At 36.3% G+C, this 25,231-nt stretch overlaps 1 protein-coding gene across 1 annotated transcript in view; it reads left to right on the top strand.

Annotated features, from left to right (window-relative positions):
• Window positions 1–25,231, top strand: part of Inpp4b (inositol polyphosphate-4-phosphatase type II B) — a 756,225-nt gene that overhangs the window by 369,724 nt on the left and 361,270 nt on the right. Inside the window, exon 4 of the mRNA XM_026386173.2 lies at window positions 8,848–8,911. The gene's annotated coding sequence lies outside the window, so the exon portion shown is untranslated. The remainder of the gene's footprint in view (window positions 1–8,847; window positions 8,912–25,231) is intronic.

Here is a 25,231-nt window from a genome sequence, read left to right as displayed (position 1 = left end):
ACTCCGTGTGGTGAACCCAGAAAGGAGAAGAGACTAGAAAGGGGCAGATTAGAAAATGACCTGAGTATAATTCTGAGGAATATTTTTTATGTTTTGTTACGTGACTAAAGAAACAACACCCTTAGAAATTTTAATATGACTTTTGCTCCAAAGATATTTATTTTTGTTTTTGTTTTTGTTTTTGTTTTAGAGGAGGAAAAGTTTATTTGGGGCTCACAGTTTCAGAGGTTCAGTCCATGGTTGGCCAACTCCATTGCTTTCAGCCAGAGAGCTTCATGATAGAAGGGCATGGTAGAGTCAAAGTGCTTACCTCACAGTAGCTGGGAAACAGAGAGGGAGTGAGGAATCAGGGAGAATATAAACAAAGAGAGACAGGAAGAAGACAGGCTCCCAATGACTCCTAGGAGAGTGAGCACAGCACCCCTGACTTGACTTCCTCCACTAGGTCCCACCTCCTAAAGGTTGGAGCACCTTTGAAGAACACCAGGGGTTGGCCAACAAACTCCTAACTCTTGGGCCTTTGGGGGACATTCCAGATCTAAACTCTAGCACCATTTTAAATATATGATCAACATAAGACATTATGTGATCGTTCACATTTTTATTTCCATACTAAGCCCTGTGTGTGTTTTACATTTAAGGACTACCTCAATCCAGACTAGCCCCATTTCAAGAATTTGGTACCTGTTTGTATCTAGTGGTTACCTTATGTGGCAGAACAGGTCTAGACACTGGTCTAACAGCACATACTGTTCTCCTACCCTCTTCTCTAGTTCCTACCAGATAATAGGTACTCATCCCTCATAAATCAGAAAGTCCTTTCATAATCCCCACAGCAAAGAAAGTGCCCCTTGTTCCATGTCCTTAAAGCATCTTGAATGTCTATTTCATAATACCCACCACACACATAAATTATTTCTTCGTCCTGCTATCAGCTCCGTGAGCAAAGTGTCTGCCTTGTCCAGAGCTACATCTAGCCTAATACCTAGCACGTGAAAGTTATTCAAGATGTATTTGATGAAATAAATTTAAGGCAACTTCCAGGATAATTAAAAATAGTTCTTTACATTGCTCTTTTCATCATAAAATTTCTTAACAGTCATAACCTAATTAATGGGATTTTACCATAGAGCTCAGTACTAGGGATCATGTGGTTGCACAGCACAGACCACAGAGGTAGGACCTCATGGCAGTGTTATGAAACATAGCACCTACCTGTTGCTGTTGCTATTGACTGACACATTCTTCCACATGTAGCGTTGTTTGTTACAAAATTCAAAATGTACAGAAGTGAAGACAAAGTCTTTTTTAGCTGGGTGCAGTGGCACATTCTTGTAATCCCAGAGATTTGGGAGACTGAGACAGGAGGATCCAAAGATATTTCTAATACTTCTTCTTAGGAACCTTTTCCTTCTGGATCCCTATTGCCTATTTTCCCTGTGGTGGTTGCTGCTTATAATCATCACATTCTTCTGATTATCCTCTTGTTTTCAGCTATTTTCAGGTACCATTTTACCAAAATTCTTATTTATTGCATTTCCCTTTGCTTGTTTTATTATTTAGATATGTAGCATTACTGTAGACTAATGTGTGTTACCTGCCTTGGGTCAGTTAAGCCTCAAAAAATCTTAAACTACAGTAGACTGTGATGCAGGTGGCCAGCTGCCCATGAAATATTATTACCTTTCACTTTAAATGTCTAAATTTTGAATTGGGCTCCAAATTTCTTTCTTTCTTTCTTTCTTTCTTTCTTTCTTTCTTTCTTTCTTTCTTTCTTTCTTTCTCTTTTTTTCCTCTTTGTTGTATTATTATGGGAGTCAAAGAAAAGATCTGATCTGAAGAGAGAGAAGAGTTGGTGCCTCTGATTTGGCAACTCCCAGTCTGCTTTGGAGTGACAGGTTACCTAGGGAAGTGGTGGACCACGTACTGGAAGGAACACATGTTTTTGAGTTGGGGAACTAGATGGTGGTTCTGAGGACTGATATTTGGTACCTAAACTTGAGGCATAAAGAATATTCAAATGTCAGAAATATACTCAGGGAAAAACAAATGTTTCAGGAATATGCTTTGGCTCAACATCAAAGAAGACATTTAATACTCAGCTGCTAGTATATGCCATAGAATGTCTGATTTTTGCTTCCTGAGGTAGTGATTTCTTGAGTTCCTTATCACAAGAGGTGAAAGTTCGGTCCAGGTACGGCAGGGTAAAGATCATTTTAATGGAAATGAGTGATTGGACACTTGACATTTTTTTTCCACAGTGATCTTTGCAGTACTTGTTTAGATTGAGGTTCAGAAATATGTTGGGTTTTCCCTTGGTGCTCTAAACTACTGATTATACATCAATTGGTTAGACTTTCTTCTTTTCCTTCATAAATGTATTATTTTCACTTTATTAAATAAACATAATTTTTTTCAAAGAATTTGAAAAGTATAAAGTAAAAAAAAACTCACTGTTGTTTTGCAATCTGTAAAATTAGGCTTCTTAGCTTCAAAATGGAGATAAAGAGGAAATGGATTTATTTTGGGGCATTCAGGAGAGTAATTTTACCCAATTGTCAGGCCCCCAATTTTTTTAGCAGCCCGTGACAAACTTTTAATTTTTCTTAAATTTTGAATAAAAAATGAGTTTTTAGATTAAAGATTATTGTGTGATATAAATATATCTTTTACCAATGAACAAAATATGCTATATAGCTATGTATGAGAGTTTGTGTGTGTGCTCATGGAAAAAGGATTTCATGAATGTAAAAAGTGTCTAGGGTCCCCTAAAATAAAGAACACAGAGGCTGAGGCTTGGAGGCCGCCTCAGGAACTATATCCCCAATCAAATCCACATGAGCACCAGGAAAAATTCCTATTGCTGCTGCTGGCACTGGGACCCCTCCCACACTGTTGGCTGGCACTGAGCAGGGGGTAGAACCTCTGCCCCCACTGCTTCTGAGAGCTGGCAGAGCTATCAACTTTCAGAACAGATTGCCAGATGGCTTCCGTGAAGCATATGTTTCTGAGCTGATGCTTTGTGCGGTGACATCATGGGAGACTTGGCTGAATGCTTACACACTCTCAATAAGAAAGACTGAAAAGTGGATTCCTGGGGTCTTTCTTGGTGATGGGTGACATTTCCCAGACATAGGAATGGTGTTCCTGAGATTCCAGACAGGCAAGCCACCACACAAAACCCCCAGCACATTGAAGCATTACCCTCTAAACTTTATGGCATATGTAGGTGTGGCTTTTGTGTAATAACTCACATAAAAAGTGCAATGTCTGACTACTTACAATGTGCTATTCTGTTTGAATCTTATAATTTAATCATTAATTTAAAATAACAGCATGTGGGGATAGGCATTATTGGTCCTATTTCCCCATTCTGTTAATGAAGAGATAGGCTTAAAGAGGCTCAGTCACTTGTCCACAAAGATCAAGTTAAGGAGTAGTGAAGATAGGATTTTTATTGTGAATCTTACCTGCTACACTACATCATAGTCACAAATGAGGTGTACAGCTTTAAAATACTGCCTTTTACATTTAGTTTTTTTGATAAAAAGCTTTTGAATTGTGGATTTTAAACTCTTTCTGGATATGTTTATAATGGTGACAGAATATTCCACCCACTTAATGTGACAAAATTTATTCAAAGATTTCTATATTGTTAAATATTTAGGTTGGTTCTATTTTTTCCTATATAAATCATATTATAGAAATTCTTTGCATATACTTTCCCCCCATATTTATATTTCTTCTCTAGAATACAGATCTAGAGTTAGAATACAAAATCAAAGGGAATGTAAATGTATTTTCTAAGAAACCAATGCCACACTTTGGTTTAATTTAATTTATTAATCTTAATAATATCTATTCAGATTTCAAGATACTCGCCTCATGCCTTCCTCATGCTGTGGGGGATACTTGTTAAGACCAGGCTGAATATTTGACATTTACCTAAAACTATTATGGTTTTGTGGATGTTAAATTATGATGGGCCTAAAGTGAACATCTCAACTTGTTTTACTACATTAGTGAGCATGTGCCCTACATATTCTGAGATGGGTTCAGAACACTTTGAAAGTTCCTGGAAAATACTCTTAGGATAAAGGAAAGTGGCATTCAAAACAAGCTCAAGTAGCATCAAGTATAAGTGATTTTTCTTCTTTGCCAATGTGTTAGATGAAATATTTTCAATCACTGTTTTAATGATTATTTCCTTGAGTACCAATGAGGTCAACCATTTTTTCATATACTTATTAATGAGTTATTTCTTCTTTGGGAAGTGTTGTTTGACTATTTCTCACTTGGTATTTAGTATTTGTACCAAATAGGTTTGGTGTATTGTATTTGTTGCAAATAATATCATATCTACTTTTATTAATTTTTAATCTAGGGAAATTTTTTGGTATAATCTAAACTACCAGGCATTTTCTTTGTAATTTCTTCTAGCATAAGTTTCAGAACTATAATTGACTTCTTTCAACTTTATCTATATTTTTGGTGTTGTATTTTATTTTTATTTATCCCCATTATACATTTGGAATTCCTATTATAGCTAATGAAACATATTTTATTCCCCAAAGCTAGACAATTATCTCAATAATTATTAAACCATTGCTTTTTGCATTCATTTGTGGTTCTGATTTTATTCTGCAATGAATTTGGGTTCCCTTTCTCTGTGTCCACAGAGTCCTATGCCTGTTTATATCAATTTCTACTGTAATGAAAAATGGCTATTAATTTTCTCCCTCCAAATTTAATGGGAGGGGACAGAATTGTGCTGTCCCTTTGATAACTAGCACAGTGCTTGGCATGTGACAGGCATTATATATCTGTTGAATGATGAATGCATAAAATGGGATTTTTCTGGCAAACCCATATTTTCTCACTAATTACATCCATTCCAGAATCATTTCTGCATTGAGGTGAATGTTGTGTCACAATAATACATTTTATCATTAGAGTCAAACCTCTTATTAATATTCACTTTCAGTATATTCTTTTGGAACCAGGACTTATTCTTCAAATGAACTTCAGAAAATTTCAACAGTCTCTAAAATTGGTCCCATTAGAATATTTGTTTGAATTATGTTAAAATATAAATTAAGTTTTGGAAGAATCGATATTTTGTATTGTAAATACCTTCCCACTCACATACATGTTATAGCTCCTTATTTCCCTTTACAGCTTTCAATAATTTCTTTACAGAGTCATTCATAATCCTTTTATTGATTTTCTTGTTACTGCTGTAGTGATTCAGATTACTATTGCTTCTGCTGGGATTTGTATTTATTTATTTTGAAAAACTTACTTTCTATTTGTTGCAATTATACAAAAAAGTTACTGTTGCATATTTACCTTACATTCTGGGACTTTGCTTGAATCATTTCATTAATTCTAGTAGAGAAATTTCATAGTTGAACTAAAGACCACGCATAATGGTTGAGCATAATGTCACTTCAGCTAAATTCTATTTTGTCTTTACAATTAGGGATGGGAATTGGGTAACAAAAATATGATTCTAAAAATTTGCTTTTGGAGATTGCATGGAACTTTTGCACCTGTGTTAGAGACCGTTGATTATATTAGCTTCTAGTAACTTCATGCAAATAATCCCAGCGGGCATTTAAATGGGGGAACTTTTAGGTACAAACGTGGAGGTTTTTCAGAACCCGTGACTACCTCCATGTTGCATAATTCCCTGACTTACGTGGTATGTTCCCCCTCCGACCTCTTCTGAACTCCAAGCTTCTCAGCTCCAGGCTTTGGCATAATATCCCAAAACTCTTACTGAGGGGGGACCTTTGTCTTGGAGGCACGCAGCTTATTTTGGTTCAACGTAAGACATCTAAAGCCTAGGTTTCTTCCATGGGGTAATGTGAAAAGATAGAGAGTCAGCCTTGATGTTAGTGGCATCCTCTTTACACACTCTCTGAAGCAGGAGAGACCTGTGTCTTTCAGGACCACAGAGGGAATGAGCCCAAGGACCACAGAATGCACCAAGTGCATCACATGAGGTGGAAACCCAATGTGGCCACTTCAATTTCCTTTTTGTTTGTGACATTCTAATCCTAAACAGTAATGCTCGATTCAATCCGACATCCATTTAAATTTATATCATTTAAAGTAGAATTCTATTTAAAATCGATTTTTTGAAAAACTTTTATGTCCTGATTAATGCAGTATCCTCTTTGGTCATTTATTGTGAAGGTAATGATGAGTGTTAAATGAGGCTTTGTGTTTGCATTAACTCTGTGGGATGTTTGTCTGAAGGTGACCAGGCACTTCAGTAGGTCTGAGTAAATATTGGCTTTTGCTATATAATGGGAGCTGACAAGTGACAAACACCACAATGGGGACAAAACGAGTGTGAAAGACAGTTCCGTATAACACCATTGATCTTTCTGCATCATAAACATTTGTTCTTTGGATTTGCACAATTATTCTTTTTATATTCAATATATTTACTCATCATCATCGTATGAGGGGTTGCCCTTCCTCTGTATGCTTAACTTACATTTTTAAGAGTTATTCAGTGGCTTGTTTGGACACTGTGGACCAGTCTGTTGACCTCTGGACATTGTATCTGTAAGGCCATCTCATCACCTTTGCAGATGTCTGACACCTCAAAGCAGCAAGAGGGACATATAGTCTCTTGTGGTGATAAGGATAGCAAATTGCCATGTGCTCTACATACAACAGGTTAAAATGTTAAGCTTTGATTGGATTTTTAAAATATAAGGGGTAAATTATGGCTTGTATTAATTATAGAATAATATTTCTATTCCTTCATATACCTCATGACCAGGACTAATTAGACGCAAGTGTCTTTTGCAAAGTCTGTCTGAATAAAAGCTCAATATAGCAAACTTAAGACTTTTCTAAGTAACTGGTGTATTTCATGTTTTGTAATCAATTGATGGTCTACATTTTCTTTAGTTTCAATTGTGTGACTAGTTTTATGGTTTTACTATTAATAAAACTTTTATTTTCTAATATTTATCTTAAAAGTAACTTGGTTATACCAGACTCAACACATGAGAAATGGTAGGACAAATTTAGATGAAGTATTGTATTTTCCCCAAATGAAATTAGATCTGATGTGATTTATAGCTCACTTGTTGTAGTTTCCTCTTTCTAAATTAAAAACCATATACAGTTAACCATCATATCTGTGGGCTCCACATCCTTCAATGAACTGCAAATCAAAAATATTTTTAAAAATTGTGTCTATGATGAACACGCACAAACATTTTTTCTTGTCACTATTGCTTGAACACTATATTATGGTGGCTATTTACACAGCATTTATATTATATTAGGTGTATTACAAATAATCTAGAGATAATTTAAAGGATAGGGAAGAGATATACCTATGTTATATGAAAATACTAGGCCTCTTTGTATAAGGAATTTGAACTTTTGCAGATTTCAATGTCTGTATGAGATCCTGGAACTGTTCTCTCAGAGATACTGAGAGACAATTGTAGAATTGAGAGAATGATGTGATAAGATAAAGGAGAAAAATCTGATGCAATATTTATTTTTATATGTGATTGGAGGAAAATGTGTTTTGAATAAAGTACAGTAGTATTTTATAAAATAAAGTACTATAGTGCTTTATTCAGTAAGTTATTATTCTCTTTTGACACATAAAATGAAATTTTTGTAATTGATAATAAAATTATAATTTGGAAATTATAATTTCTGACAATAGACGTAGGAAAAAAGCCCCATGTATTATTTTTAATACTCTTTTTTGCATGCCATATAGTAAAAAAATGTCTTGATAAACAACATGGCAGAGTGATAAAATGCCCAAACTCTGGGCCCAGATATTGGATTCAAATTCACATACTGACATTTAAACCAACTGTGAGATTCTGACTGAGCTATTTCATATTTCTTGGCCAAATTCTTTACCTGCAAATGGTTGTGTTGGAGATTCCAAGCCCACCCTCAGTTTAATGGTTTGCTAGAATACACAGAAAAACTGTATAACCATAGTTATGTTTTATAATAGTAAAAGGATACAGACTAAAATCAACAAAGGGAACAGGCTCATGAAGAAAATCCAAGAACCAATTTCCAGGTATCCCTGTCAGTGGAGTCCCATGCTTAAAGCTCCTAGCACACACACACACACACACACACACACACACAAAAAAAAAAAGTATAACATGTTAATAAGGCAGGGAAACTTTTAGAACTTTGGTTTTTAGACTTCTATTGGGAATTAGTCACATAAATGTGCAGCATTGGGCAACTGACCTCAACTATACAGACTCCAGCAACCCTTGCCTTCAAGCAAAACCAGGTGTTCACTATAAATCACATTTTAGAGTAAACTTAGCTGGTTGGATTGAAACAGCATAGCCCCAGGCCTCATACATACAAAAACATTCTTAACCACTCAGACTATTCGGAGAGCTCAGAGTTATCTCCCAGGAACCAGCAGAGGCCCTTCTTGGAGACTTGCCTTTCTATGGAATGTGCAGGGTTTGAGCAATGCAGACCTGGCTGCATTAACCCTTTCTTGCCCAGGGGTTATGAGGATAAACAAGTTAATCCCGTAACTTAGAAAAGCATTTGGCAACAGAACAGAGCTTGGCATTTGTGAGCAACATGTAAGGGGCAGCTATAATTCCTTCTAGTGGATCTCTGTGAACTGAATGAGGCAGATTAACTGGAAATAAACAGTTGGGTTCTATGGATCTTGTGATGATGAAAAGCCCCCAAGTTTGTAATGAAACTGGCAGCATAAGCGTATTAAATGTGATATCTATGGGTGCTTTAGTAAGAGAAGTTTCCTGTAAAATGCCAAATCGTAAAATTTTGTTCTCTTGTCCTTTGCAGAGCCCTGAACCCAGCAAAACCGTAGTCAAAGAGGAGAGTTGTTGAGGAATACAACATACATAAGGTACAGAAGTCACTCTCAACAATTGATACATAAGACTCATTTAAATTGATGCTTAATTCAAGCTTATTACTCTATTATTAACAAAATATTTTACAGTAATGCCAGCTTGGTGTCTTAGAATATGTGGGACTGTGTGTTATAGGCAGTTAACCATATCCTAAAGAGAAATTGGTTTCTACATCGACATCACACCAATTTTGAAGGTTGTGGTTGAACTAGGCCTAGACAGAAATGTGAAGGAATCAAATTATTATTATTACATTATTTTAGCATTTTATTTTGTTTTATTTTACTTACAGTAAAATTACTCAGGGAAATTAATTTCAACAAACATATTTACTTGACCATGACCCCTTAATATTAACACTGTGTTTAATTTATTATTATTATTTAATATTTTTTTGTTCTTTTTAACTATACAGGATAGTAGAATGTATTTTGGCAAACTGTACATATAGAGTTCTATTGGAGAACTAGCATTCTATTTAGGATCCTACTCTTGTGGTTGTACATGATGTGGAGTTACCCACATCATGTATTGAAATACAAGGCTAGGAAAGTTATGTCCAATTAATTTCACTGTCTTTCCTATTCCCCTTCTCTCTCCCCCCCACCCCTCTTCTCTCTCCCCCCGCCACTCCTGTTCATTTCCCTTTCTCCAATCCAATGGAGTTCTATATTCCCCTCCACAACCTCCCTTGTTTTGGGTTAGCATCCACAAATCAGAGAACATTCACCCCCCCCCCTTTTTTAAGTGTGCATCTATTAAAGGTCTGTTACATGGGAAACTCATCTATGAAGTGATTTCACATATTTGGGCAAAACAGTCACAGTCCAGTCTAGCCTTCATGGTGCCTAAACTCAGTGAAGGAGACGTTAAGTGATCAAATAACTACATATGATTGAAAGCTGTGATAAATGCTATTAAAGAAGTGCAGAGAAAAAGTCAGAATTCTATGGGAGAATATATGGGGAAAGAAGGGAAGAGTCTGGGGGGGTTGTGTAAACAGTGTACCTCTTTAGAAGATGACCTTTTAAACTAAGGTCTAAATTGTGAGGGTAAGGCAAATGGGACAACAATGAATAAAAAAAATAATTAAAAATAGGAAATAAGAAAAAATTGAAAGCAGGGTAGTGTGGTGGCTATAGCTCAATCACAAAAATAGAAGCTGGGTTGAGTATAGGAAGTAACCCAGTCCCACAAAGCCTTCATGTTCAAGTAAGATGTCCCAGGCCCACCCTGCTTGGCCACTTCTTGCCCTGGGCAATTTTGTGTGATGTCACTTGTCTTCTTTTTTGATCTCCTGAATAGAGATGATTTCAAACTTTTCACCCCACTAGGCACTACCCTACTGCATCTCCTGGCAAAGTTGTACAGTAAAAAGAAAAACAAGAAAAATGGTGTGATGTGTGTGTGTGTGTGTGTGTGTGTGTGTGTGTGTGTGTGTGTGTACACCTTTATTTCACATGGTACTTCCCAAAACTATTTTCAGAATTATACTAGAAATTATTTTGAAAGATTCTCTCTTGATAATATGCATTTTTAAAAGGTTCCTTTTGCTCCTGAGACTGGTCTGCTGTTAGGTAATGTGGCCTATTTCATGTCTGTGCACATTAAACTGTATTAGATAATTTCCTAGAATCAAGATAATTCAAGTCAGGGAAAGAAAAATCTGTTTGCCTTGGTGGTTTAGCTTCTTCTAGCAGGGGGATTTTTCTTGACCTGAGTTATATACTTAATTGCTTCAAGCCCTAATTATATTTTGCATGTGAAAATATATCCTTAGGTCCCAATATAAAGGTCTGTAGTAAGAACTCAATAAATAAATTTTAATATCAGCTTACTCATATTGGTTTTCTTAAGTCAGACACAGAGTAAAATCGCAAAAAAACTGTGTTTGCCTTTCAGCTAATCTGGCTCATATTTCTGTCCATCAAAAATGCTTTTTCTTCTTGATTTATAAAATTCTCATAAGTTGGGCTCTTAAAAGAAGTCTTAAAGTCAGGCAAATGACCTGGGGGTATTGCCTACTTAAGTACTTTAAAGAATGGGTTGTTACTGTATGAAATATGGAGATTTTGGTACTTTCAGCAAGGAAAGTCCTGAGAACCTAGAGTATTAAACTGACTTATGCTTATTCCAGAAGAGAGGATTTCAGTGTACATATTAGAAGGGGCATCCACTTTCTTAGACCAATCCAATATCTTTCTATTAAGTTAACTATTATTTCAAAAGAAGAAGATCATGAAAAATTCCCCAGGATTTGAAAACTTTGAAATCCAAAGCCTTGTTTTATTCTCAGGAAGACAAGAGACAGATGTCTTTTAATTACTACTCTTGCTTTTTGCCTCTCTACCAGCGATATGTCTCAAATTTGGAATCTAATTAGAAATCTTAATTGAAATGACTTTTACAAAAAGGAAAGAATAAGGATCAACATGGAAACATAAAAGTAGGGAGAAAAACACAAATGTAATATTCCAACCAAATTGAATAATCACCTCTCTGAAATTGAGTTGGCCTTTGGGGAACATGGTATTGGCTCCACACTGAAACTTGACTGTTTCCTCTTTCAAGAGGAATTTTTCAACCAAATGAAGAATCTTTCAATGTCTATACATTAATTTCAAATATTATATTTTTCTCACTGTAAAAACAATGTTTTTAATATTTTGAAGCTTGGGTTCAATGCCCAGCTCTCTAATTGATTCTCTGTGTGATCTTGGACAGATTTTTGCAACTATTTTCAAACTCCTAACATACCCATCTCTAAAACTGTGTTTTCAACATTTCTATCTTGTTCCTCTCTTGGTTTTACACACTGACTGGTATATAAGAGCAGTGTAGGCATTTAATATTAAGTTCTAGAGAGGAAAGTAAAATAAAAGAATATTAAGTTTGAGAATATGTATTATATAATATGTAGCACAGAATATTTCAAATAAAAATATTGGGAAAGTGCTTATTGATCCTATACACTGGAGGCAAAGACTCAAAGGCAGTCTGATTCATCCTTTTATTCAAACTCTTTCTTGTAGATGTTCTGGATTCTGCCATTCAGATTGTAAACTCTACTTAGAGGCAATATTACCTATTTTTGAATTAAGTGCAGCCCTATTCATGGTACCAGGTAGGATAGATGATCAATTACCTTCTGACAGGTTGAATGAAGCCATGCACTAATGGGGCCAGGGAACACAGAACCCAGATTGCCACATCTCCAGTTTATGGACACTACATCTCACATCAGAGCACGAGCATTTGCCTTCCTGTGGATTGTGTCCTTCATCCACTTCTTGCTGCTGCTCCATGCTCTCTGCTCCCATCAGATTTGCCCCTTTCCCAGTATTTGTGTACATTCCACAGGCTGAGCTTTAGGTCTTTGCTTGCATGCGTGGTATTCTTCTTTTGCATTTTTCTTTTCTTCCCTATTGCTTTTCTCATTATTCTTTCCTTTTTTTTTTGACAGCTCATTTTTCTCTCTTCTCCCTTTCTTTTATTTGTCCTCAATGTTTATATACAAATATCTTAAGTTCCTATCTGATATCATGTCTTCTGTGAAGCTGTCCTGCGCATCTCCTAGGAGACTATCTTGCTGCCTTTCCTTTGTTCTGGTTTATTTGTTTGCAGGCCCTGTCCTTGTTCCCTGTTGGTGAAAACGGAGTCTGAGGAAGCCAGGGAAAACCAAGGTAAATAATGTGTGAACAGCTCTTACCTTTCATTCTCTGCTCCATCCTGCTTCCCTTTATGAGCAAAGGAGAGGACCTCCAGCTCAGTCAGTGGCTTGCTTTCACACTGAAGTCTGCATTAGTGGTAGCATCGTACCCTTCAGGGCACGAGCACCAGCATGCAGAAGCTCTGGGCTGCAGTCACAATTGCCTGAGTCAAGATGGCTTTCTGGATGGGTCCTCAGAGTCAGGAACCAGGCTGTATAGTCCAGTGGCCTAGGAGCCCCGGCGGCCAGGACATTGGCCTGCATCTCTCTCCCTGTGCCATGCCTTCACCTCTGAATCCCTCTCTGATTATTGGATGCACATATGATGTTGAGAACTACCCTCCACAGCAGCCCACTCGAGTGCTTTCCTACTCGCTGTCCCAACCCCTTGGGTGCCCCTTCCTTACTAATGCATCGAGAGATCAAACTGGAGTGATCAGTTAAATCTTGGTGTTAGGGACTCTCCACTTCTTCACAGATGCACCACCATTTCTTTTGCACATTATCCTTCTTGACTCCCTTATTCAATGGATTTCCATTTCCTCTTTTCATGTTCCTACATTTCTCTACATTGAATTCACATCATACTTCCCAGTCACCTGGTCATATTACCAGTAGAATTAAATCAACAATGCTGTCATGTTTACTGGCCATTTCTAAAATATCATTGGTTTTTATTCACTCTGTGAAATTTTATGTAAGGTAAAATGAACACTTTTTGGTGTCATGGTCTTTAATTTTGACAAAGATACAATTAATTCTGTAACCACTGTCACAATCAAGATTCAGAGCTCTTGCATTGGACCAGAAATTTTCCTCCCATTGTCCCTTTATGGTCAGCCTTTTCTGCAAACTGCAACCCCTTAGAATCCACTGATCTGTTTTTATCCTGGTAATTATGCCTTTTCCATTTATGCCATATAAACGGAATCATACAGTATAGAGCCTTCTGAGGTCACCTCCTTTCACCTATCCTATTGTGCTTGAAGTTTGCCCATGATGTTATAGTTAACAGTGTTTATTCCTTTCTATTGCTAAGTAGTATTTCATCTTACAGATTTATTACTGTGTGTGTGTGTGTGTGTGTGTGTGTGTGTGTGTGTGTGTACATGTACCGTTTGTGGTGGGCAGACTGTGGTTACTCCATGGTGTATAGAGTAGCAGTTTTCAGGCTGTGCCTAAACCTGGCTCACTCCATTTTATAAAGTAATGGTTTGCCGTATGCTGTTTCATTTTGAGTTTACATGCTGAGGTGGAATGACTTTCCACCTTGTTTGTACAAGTAAACAACCACCATCTGCCTGGCTCAACCATAAGGCACAAACTGATAAATAAATTAATCTTACTAATAAAAACAACCACCTGTGAACTTATCAAATTAATCAGAAGCACCTGAATACATGTTCTTTTCAAATTTATATCAGAAAAACCAGTTCAATAAGCCCATGAGCTTATTGAACTCAACAGATCACCAAATGAAGCAGTGCTCTCACTTGAGGTCCAAGAAAGTAGGAGGATCCCAAGACTGGACACCGCAGCACTCTGACCTATCTTCTGGTCATTCGTTGCAAGCCTTGCCCAGGAAGATTGCCACATGGACAAACCCCTGAGTCTCTTCTTGAGCTTTAGCAGAGGGTGTGATTTCTCCTGCCTGTGACATGGCCTACTCCAAGCCGACATCTCAAACTGACACTCCAACTGATACTGTGAACCTGCTCTCGCCAGGGCCTTGGTCTAGAGTAAGTCCCTGGGCTTTGGCATCCCGGGGCCCTAAACAGGTTCTTAATGCCGGGTTCTTAATCTTATCTGATGACCTGCAGTGACTCTGTGCATTCATGTCTTCTAGGTGCCTGCTGAACCCCTGTGACTGCTTAACCATAGCTCTTCTCTATGTTTTGTAAAGTGTGACTTGTGACTTGAGTGTTATAGATATTAGAAATTAAGTTTGGGATAAAAGAACCTGTGCTTCCCCAGCTGATGACTTCTAGGTGACACACAAGTATTCAGTGAAATGCCACTAATGAAAGTGGTGTAGCCTATGAACTTATTCTTGTTCAGTAAATTCTGACACTGTGGAAAGACACAAATGAGTTTGGTCTGTTAATGGCCCGGCTTGCTCATGACACCATTTGAAGAGCCTTTGGGTTGTTTCAATTTTGTATTGATTTTTAAAAAAAGAAAACACTACAAACATCCACATCCAGGCTCTTAGTTATCAAAAGCTGTATTTCTCTTAGGTAAATATATAGGAGGTGAATTTCTGAGTCACATAGTAGGTACATGTGGGCCTTTGTAAGAAACTACCAGTCACCCTTCCAAAATGGCTGTGCTAATTTGCATTCCTGGTTGCAGTGTCTGAAAGCGACGATGATAGGTTCACATTTTGACCATAGATTGTTATTGTTAGTCTTCTAAAATGTGTTTAGAACTGTTCCAGCAGTGTGTAGTGATGGCTCTTCCTACTATTAATTTGCATTTTCCTGGTGATCCATGAGGCAGAGTTTTTTCATGTGCTTCTTTACCATCGTTTTATCTTACACATATATATTTTCTTTGATAACATGTCTACTCAAATCATTTGCCCATTTTTTTAGTGCATTGCTTCTTTTCTTTCTTTCTTTCTTTTTTTCTTTCTTTCGTTCTTTCTTTTTAATAGAGTTTGAGACATCTTTAAATGTTGTATTGGAATTCTTACCCACATAAAAACTGTGCAAATATTTTCTCACAAGGTGTGGCTTGTCTTCCTATTCCCTTTAGTATCATTCATGGAGTCAAAGTTTTTAATTTACATGAAATCAACTTACCAATAATTTCTGTTTATGGATTATAACTTATGTGTTATATTATGAAATGTTTATGGTAGGGTATGTAGCTCCAGTTCTACAGCCTGTGTTTAGGATGTTTCAATCCCCCAACACCAAAAGAAAAAAAAAAGAAACCTTTGCCAAGATCAATAATGTTTTCTCCGATTTTTTTTCTAATATATCTATAGTTTTAGGTTTTATAATTGGATGATCAATATTAAGTTAATTGTATAATTAGAAGGTTCAAGGTGTATTCTTATTTTTTAATTTTATTTTTTGTATCTGATTGTTATAATGTTAAAAAAATTATTAGCATCTTTCCAACAATTAACAGACCATTTATGTATATATTATATTGTTCTGTATCTGTTCTTTTTCTAAAGTTTTATTTAAAAAAAAAACTAGGTGATGTGAATCCTTCAATTATTTTTTTCTGCTTTATCAACAGTATTTTGGCTATTCTACTTCTTTTTTTCGATATAAATTTTAAAATTAAATTTTTATTGACATCTATAAAAATCTTGTTTGGATTTTGATTGTAATTATACTGAATCTACAGATAGGTTTGCAGAAAGTTGACATTGTTACAATGAGTTTTCTAATTCATGAACATAATATACCTCTCCATTTAAATAGATTCACTTAAACATATTATTTCATATCTTCCATCAGTGTTTTTAGATTAGCGCACACATAGATTCTTTCCATATTCTATTTATTCCTATAATGTGATTTTTTTTGGTTCTATGATAGATGGCTCATTTTTTGAAATTTATTTTCTGATTTTTTTATTGTTGTTTTTTAGACATAAATTTGATTTTCATATGTTGATTTTTGTATTATGTAACTGATAAACTCACTTTTTAAACATCTTCATTGGAATATAGTTTATATATCATACAATTGAGCCATTTAAGTTGTACAATTAAATGGTTTTTTTTGTACTTACAGAGTTATACATTCAGCAGTATAATATGGGTTCATTTTCATTTTCTCAAAAAGAAACCCTGCATCCATAAGCCATCTCCTTAATTTCCCACCAATCTCTCCAACCCTAGTCAACTACTAATCTACTTTCTATCTCTATAGATTTGTGTTCTCTGGACATTTCTTATAAGCATAATCACACAATTTGGATACTTTCACTTAGCTTAATGTTATCAAGGTTCGTCCATATTGCCACATGTACTGGTGCTTCATTTTCCCCTTAGCTTCATCAATATATTGTTGACAATTCAAAAAATGTATAGTACATTTACTTACTATCCCTAGTTGTTTTTTGTAGCAATTTTGGGGGAATTTCTATGTAAATAGTCATGTTGTCAACAAATAGAAACAGCTTAATTTGTTTCTTTTCATATATACTTTATTTTTCATGTGTTATTGCATAGGCATCATACATCTGATATAATGTTGTAGAGGAAAGATGAGAATAGATATCCTTGCCTTATTCCTAATTTTAGAAACAAAGACCCAAGGCTTTTATCATTCTGTATGTTCATTTTCACATGAGGGAACTTCTATCTCTAAATTGCTGAGGGATTTTTTAGGGATTAGACTTTAAATATTTTGTATGTTGAATTTTGTTAAGTGTATTTCTTGCATTATTGGAATGATCATACGTTTTCTTTTGTAGTCTATTAGAACAATAAGTTGCATTGATTGATATTTGAATGTTGATCCAGTTTTGTGTTCTGGGGATAAACTCTTCTTAGATATATTTCCTTTTTATATATTGTTGGATTACATTTTCTAATGGTTCAAACTTGGTTGCTGATTGTTTTGGTTATCTATGTTCAAAAAGAAATTTTATCTATATTTTTATAGTGTCTTCAGTTTCATTTCAGATAATTCTATTTTCATAAAACAAGTTGGAAATATTCCCTCTTCTCCTGTTTTCTGGAATAGTTTATATTATTTATAAAATTTGTTTTTCAAATTTTTGGTGCAACTCTTCAAAGCCTATAGTGTTCTTTATATATTTTAACTATGAATTCAATTTCAGTAATAAGCACAGGTTTAGTCAGGTTATCTAGGGTTCTTTTCAATAAAATTGGCTTATCTCATTAATAAATTGATAAATTTTATTTATGTTATCATTATAATATTATCATATTTCCTTTTATAATGATTTCTCATGATGTCCCCTTTCTATTTCTGACATGGAAATCTTACTTTCCCTGATCATGAGGGTAGAGGTTTATCAATTTTATTAATCTTTTCAAAGAATCAACTTTTTTTAAATTGATTTTCTCTATTGCTTTAATTTTCATTTGCACTATTTTTTTTTAAATTTTAACTACTCCCTTTCTACTTTCTGATTTTAGTTTAATGTACTCTTTCTAATTTTCTATGATGGAAGCTTAAATTATTTATTCACAACTTCTTTTCTAATATAAAAACCCTGTATTTTTCCTGTAAGCACTACTATAGCTGCAGCCTATAAATATGATATAGGAGTATGTTGCCTAGTTCTGAAAAATTTGTTCTCTCCAAATATTGTTCTGCTATTTAATTCTAGTTTAATACCATTATGATTTGGGAATATACTTCATTGTGATTTCATCATTTTAAATTTTTCATAATTTGTTTTATAATCCATGTCAAAATTTGAAACTTTCCTCAGATCAAAACCATGAGGAAAACTGAGAAAAATGAAATATTCACCCTTATATGGTTTTCTTCTCTAAATTTTAATTCCTTCCAAAATATTTCCTGCTTTTTATTTTCAGAATTTTTAGGCAGCATGCTTTTTTATAGATACCCCCAGTCAGCAGGAGATGCAGTCTTTAGTTGCTTTGGTTTATCTTGGCCAGAAATGGCATGCCAAAAACTTTTTGTATAGCAATGTATTTAATCCCTCTCAATTTATTAGATGGGAATTAGCATTTTCATAATTTATGATGAAGTAACCATGTTTGCATGAATTGCCCAACATCCCAGACTGAGTGGAAGGGCCTAGGCAGGCTGGTTCACACTTGGTCTCTTACCACTTGCTACCTTGCTTTTGGTGAATCACCATGATGATAAGCATCAAGTGAGAGGGATTAGGATATGTATGTTAGAATAATACACCATTAAAGGATAAAAAGACCTCAGAACAGCAAGAAGAAATAGCCAAATAAAGGCATGTTTATAATTTGACATGAATTTTTAAAAGCCAGTGAATAAATTCTTCTAGTATTTTCATAAGAGAAAGAGTCAGGGAATTTTATATGATAAAAAGTGCAAGGGGGGAGTGGTCTAGAGGGAGGTGGCAGAACAGGCTGTGATATTGGTTATGCTGAATATGGATGGAAAACCTAGTAGTCTGGCAAGGTCAGAATTCAAAAGGAAACTTTCTATTTACAATAGTACACCATGTATAGTAGGCACTCAATAAATGCATATGCCATGAAGTATGGTTATGGTATTTCTTTTCCTCAACTCTCCTTACACATAGGATCAGAGAAATCCTAAAATTTGGAGATCTTTCACCAGAGATAGCAAAGGTGGAAGAGATAGTAGGAAAACCTACTCATGTTGTTTTGGTCACTATTCAGGCATACATGAATGACATACTTTGGCATAATATCTGAGTTCATAGTCCCTGAATATCTCAGTGACATTCCTTCATGTGAGATCACAGTAGATTAACCTGTGTTATGGAGAGGATTGTTACATCTGTCCCTGGTTTTCTCTTTAATTCCATGAGAGAAACGCTGGAGGAATTGCAGGTGGTGCAGTATTCTGGAACTTTGCTGTTCATCATGGTTCTTTTTGTAGATATTTTGCCTAGGTTGTGTTCAGCAATTAAATTTTCCTTTTTTTTTTTTTTTGCATCATGCATTGTTTGCTCTTATTCTCATCGTGGTGCAGTTGTACTCAATAAATATCTTAAGGTGGAATATGTCATTGGGTACCTCTCAGAGAACAAGGAAACTTTGTGGTGAAGAATTTGAGATGCATTATCTGTATGCAGTCGGCAATGGGAATGAGAGAACTTAGTTATGCCATTTTATATTCTTTGTGGATAACCCCGGGCATTCTGTGAACTTCTCTAGAGAGCTAAAGTGAAATTATAATAATCATATATATACATTTATTCTCGCCTGTCATAATAAAAAGCAGAAGATAAAATTTTAATTAAATTCGTTATCTGTTCTTACTTTGAAATTTTAAATTTCAAAAGAAAATGGGTAATTCATCATCAGAAACTACAGATAATTTAGTCAATACTAATTTGAACCTGAACTATATCATCATAAGCAATTCAATCAGCTCTGTGAATTAATAGCATCTGATGATGTCTGTATTAGTCATATCCTAAGGATATAATCAAAGCTTCAATTTTAGTTTTACTCTCACACATGAAATTTAACTGGCCTTGGATATATATGTGGGACTGTGTTCATAAGGATTTGGAAACATCTGCCTGTGCTCAGACCACCATTCTGCAGTCTTCTTTAATGGGTGTGAAATAAAAATCAACTTCCAACCAAATTACACTTTTCCTTGTACATCTCTGCTTTTCAATGTGGGCTGGAGAGACAGGCTATAAAGAGACCTTATATTTGGTACAGGCAGTTTGTTTGAAGACAAGAATCAGGAAAAGAAAACCCTGCCACAGGAATATGGAAAATAAACTGCTATCCTTCACTTAAATTTCTTCAAAAGATGACATAGGAAGGCATTCAAAAATCTATAAGCATCCCAGACACTCCTCCATAATCCTTAGATTCTGTGTGATAACAGTGTTTTAATAACTATATTTGGGGTTCCAGGTTGTATGAAGTTTTGATAAATAAACAAAATCCAATGTGACCCATGAAGTATCTAGAGAAGAAAAAATTTCCATGAATTTTTAGTCTTTTCTGGAACTTCCAGTGGAAGTTCCTGTCCTTTGAAATGACGTTTGAGAGGGAGTCAAGAGGCGCATGCCCCCAACACCTCAGAAGACACCTGCTGTCTGATCCCAGTGTGGCCCTGGCCAGCCGTGTCCACTTCTGGCCACCTGGGGATCTTTGTGCTCTCATCTCTTATGTGAGAATGGAGCCTAGTTTCTTTAAGGCTCTTCAATTTTATGTTCTGTCGTAATATTTTATTCCTGTATCTTAAAGAGTGGTGGTAGGTGGACATATTTAACCTTTTTTTCTAAGAGAAAGTTGAGGTTAAACTCAGCATGTGTTCACATCTGTACTCGGTCATTATTTGGGTTGCTTTTTTACTTTTGCTGTTAGACACAGAACAAAAGAGAAATAGTCTGATGGCTGACTCCCTCTATTCCCCAAATTATGCTCCCCTTCAGGACATCAGGTTACTGTTAGATCCTGTTTAAATTCTGATTTAGAATTGATGCCTTCTGAGTTCTTGGGATTAAGGCTGCCTTGTCATAGATTGATGGAGCCTCCTTCTTTTGCTTTGTATACGTTGGAGACTGTGTTAGCGCTTTATCACTAAGACAAAATACCTGAGATAATAAACTCATAAAGAGGAAAGGTTTGTTTTAGCTCGTGGCTTTCCAGTTCATGATGGGGTGGACCCATGAGATCTCTCTGGAGGTGCTGGATTGCTACAGCAAGGAGCATGTGATAGAGTAAAACTGCTCACTTTGTGGCCAGAAAGCAAGAGAGGAAGAGGCTGGAGTGTTGGAGTCCCCTTTAGAGGGACACCCCCAGTGTTTGAAGGATCTTCCACAGGCCCCACCTGTCAAAGATTGCACCTCCTTCTGATAGCACCCCCTGGACATCGTGTTGTTAATCCATGAGCCTTTGGGAGACATTCAAGATCCAAACTACAGCAAAGACCCAAATTATTCTTACCCTCATTAGAAATAAGTAACAGGCTGACCTTCAATTTACAATGAACCAAATATACAGTTCTGTTGGTGGAATGGCGGCCTCTGCACTGCTGTCTTATATGCTGTGCTTCTAAGTCAAGATGATGCTGGTTCCAGTGATCACCAATCACCCATTATGCTTGGGGATTATTTCTCAACTGGAATTATGATCTCCAAAAGGGGACCTGCGGTTCAAAGTATTAAAACATAAATGACAATAATATCTTTTTCTTAAGTAAGCACAATGCTGGCTCTGGAGAACGGGGGATATTCCATCACTAGATTCTATTTTCAAACTTCAGTGGTTTTAAATTTTTCTTCTTGATTTTTCTCATGCTGCCTTGTCCACTGAAAATATATTTATACCAGGACCCAGTAAAAGAACTAGAAATGAGTATGCTTCAAATGGACAGGATATTATGAATAGAATCATAAAAGTATCGTGTCCTGTTTTTCTTTTTCCTGCCTCAGGATTGTGGTATTGGCATTAAGTGCTATACAAGAAGTCATAGATTTTTCCAGAAGTTCAATTCTTAATATTTTTTATAAGTTCACTAATTATTATATAGTTGTATATATTTAAGGAATATAGTGTAATAATTTGATATACATATACTGTAATGATCAAATCAAAGTAGCTGACATTTCAATATCCTAAAACACTTAAAAACCTTTTTTAGAAGACATTTAATAATTGTACATACTTAGGGGGTACAGTGTGATATTCTAATGCATGTATATGTACAAGGTATACTGATGAAATCAGAGTAAAATAATGTTTCATCTCTTAAGAAAAACTTAAATAAAATACAGAAAATATAAGGTAAGCTTCTTCTAGTCTTCTCTCCTGTCAATCTCTACCACTCTGCCTTAAGATCTTTCTTAAGAGATAATAAAAAGTTGAAAAAAACAACCTTGTTTTATTTAGCTTTACATCTCAGTCACCAAAATACTGACAAGAACAACTCAGGAGGGAAAGTCTATTTGGGACTTACAGTTTCTGAGATCTCAGTCCACAGGTGGCCAACTCCATGGCTCTGGAGGCAGGGAGAGGCAGCACATGATGCAGGAAGGGCTCCACGGAGGAAAGCTGTTCAGTTCAGGGTGGGGTCAGAAAGTAGAGTGGTATTAAAATGCAGGGAAGAAGAACTCTCTCAGGGCATGCCCTAGTGACCTACTTCCTCCAGCCAGGCCCTACCAGCCTACGGGTACCACTTAGTCCATCCATTCAAACTAGGATGGGCTGATTAGGCTTAATGTCTAAAAATTCAATCATATATCTCTGAATATTCCCACAGAAACATAGGAGCTATTGGGGGACACTTAGTATCAAATCCATAACAATATTTGAATGTTAAAATTAAAAATTGGGTGGCAGATAGAATAGGGAAGTGCTCTGTAGAGACCCAAGTTCACAGCCCAGTTCATCAAGTCTAAGTGGGTCCTGTAATAAATTACCTTTTAAACTTCAGTTTTTTAGTTTCAACCTGTAAAGCTGTAGTGACTTTATAAATTTATTGCAAAGATTAATACAAAGTGATAGAACAGCATGGCCCATAAACATCAAAACTTGGATTAGATGAAATGAATTTTAAACACAGCAGTAGAGATAAAATTCTGTGGTGAATATGGGTAGATATTAGTAGAGACTCCTTTGATTTGGTATTTCCAAAGAAAGGGAAGTGCAACCTGTAGTCATTTGTATTTTATGGAATTGATTCTATTTCTTGTCTCACTCTGCTTTCCCCTCCCTCTTTCCTTTTATCACAATAGTTTTAAGTACTCTGTGCCTAAAACCCACAGTCCGGATTTTTTTTCCTCCTCGTGGGTTGACTGGATGCTAGATAGTCCTGCTTTGATGACATTAAGGCATTAGTTCTTATTGTGAGCTGCTGCATAGTCCTAATCCTAACACATTCTAAAATTTCGCCATAGAAGTACTTTGATCTGTCCTTACCAAGGGTCAAGTGGACTGCCAAGAGTCCGGCTGCAGAGCTGAGGCTGGGAAATGCAAAGATGAAAGGGAGTAAAATCTAGTGACAGAATTTAGGCTGAGCCAGGGCTGGTCTACAGCAAGATTCCATCAGAAAGGGGACAACTTATAGGACAGTGAAAGGGTAGCCAATAATTAAGGTCCCAAGAGAGAAGTGAGGTTATGCGTTCCTGGCCATTGCTGATGGTAAGACATGAACCAATGGCTAGAGTGACTGAAGCCCAGGCCACAGTCCATGATCTCTTGGCATCACTCTAAAAACGTAGTTAAGGACATGGATTTTAGCCTACCGTGGCTTTTTATCCAGCTGTACTCCCTGTTCACCTATTCCATTTTATGAGTCTGGAATCTGGGTGATTGTCTATGCTTTATTGTGGTGCTTCTGAAGATTAAGTGTGCGTAGGAATCACCTTTGCTAAAATGAATGTTCTAATTTAGTAGATTGGGGTGGGACTCAGGTTCTGTATTTCTATCAAGTTTCTAGTGAATGCAAATGCTGCTGACAAAATACCCATCTTCTAAGTGGAAAACTGTTGCTGTTTGGTCTTTTTGGATCTATGTATTTTTTTTTTATGTGTTTTCTGTCGATGGTGCTTCCTCAAAGTAAAAACGAAGAGGATATCACGGACTAGTTGCTATGCGAGACTTTGTTTGGACTGGTTGCTTTCAAACTTTTTGATCAAATTGGAGTCCTAACAATTTTCATCTTTATTCTTCCGTAACAAAACAGGGCTTCGCTGAATTTAAGACTGGTGGCAAAAACATACCAATAACATGCTACTCAGCTTTATGTTATATTAATAAAATACCCGACATAAAACCATGAGAAGGAAGAAGGGTTTACTTTAGTTCCGTTTCAGAGCTTTCAGTCCATGATCACTTGGCCTTATTGCCTTTGGGCTGGTATATCATGGTGGTGAGCATGTGGTGGAGGGAGCTGCTCACCTCATAGAGGGGGGAAGAGAGACTGAGGAAAGGGCAGGGTCCCAATCCCCTTCAAGGGCACAGCCCCAGGGAACTGACTTCCTTCTACTGGGCCCTGCCCTTTAAAGGTTCACCACAACTCAACAGGTGCCACAGGACTGCAACCAACCCTTTACCCATGAGACTTTGGGGAACATTCAAAATCCAAACTGTAGCAGATGGGTTGGAGAATTCAGTTGTGACTGATTTTTCTGTGCAGAAGCATTCCCCATGCTGTTCATTCTCTGGTCTGATAGGAGTTTTCCTCTGCCAGGTTAGGTCACTCCACCTGCTCAAGAACCCAGGAGTATCCTTGATCTTTAATACACTCTTGGTTGTTTCTTCAGGTAAAATATAGAATTTGACAATTTATGCCATTTTCCTCTAAGTGAGCCTTTTTTTCTGGAAACTTTTTTTAAACTCCATTATTGCTTTTGAATGATGTCATATCAGAAGAAATTCAAACTACTGAGCACAGGGGACCTAGTTGCAAAACGGAATCTAGTTGTTCTACACTCACGGTTGCCTTAAAAGTAGCCTGATATTTTCCAGGAGGGGAAAGGAGAAGGCAGACGCAAAATTCCATCTGAATCATGTCCTTGGGTCCTACCTGTTCTTGGCACTATTTAGTATTTGGCTGATCCTTATAAGCCCTGTCTATCTTCAGTCTGCAAATACAGGGTATTTAGAAAGCTTTAGGAGTAATTTAGTACTGTGAATTATTTTTTCTTGTTTGTTCTTTTTTTTTTTTTCCTGTGGATTGAACATCATGCCTGCTAGGTGAGTTCTCTGTCACTGAGCTACACCTCCAGACTATTTTATGTGGTTTACCAAAATGAATGAAGTTTTGAGACAGTGCTGAGAAGTGAGCAAACTTAGCTTTTTTAGCTATACAAAGATGATATCATCAGCACCACAGAGACTTGCTATTGTGTTTCATTTTGAGATGATGGAAAAAGAACAACTCGTTCAGCACTTCACATAAGAGCAGAGTTTGGAAACCTTCGCCAGAGTCACAGGTAGGTC

Source organism: Urocitellus parryii, chromosome 10 (assembly GCF_045843805.1).
Source record: "Urocitellus parryii isolate mUroPar1 chromosome 10, mUroPar1.hap1, whole genome shotgun sequence".
Lineage (NCBI taxonomy): Eukaryota > Metazoa > Chordata > Mammalia > Rodentia > Sciuridae > Urocitellus > Urocitellus parryii.
Note: the sequence above shows the minus strand (reverse complement) of the source record. Positions and strands in the feature narration are given on the sequence as shown.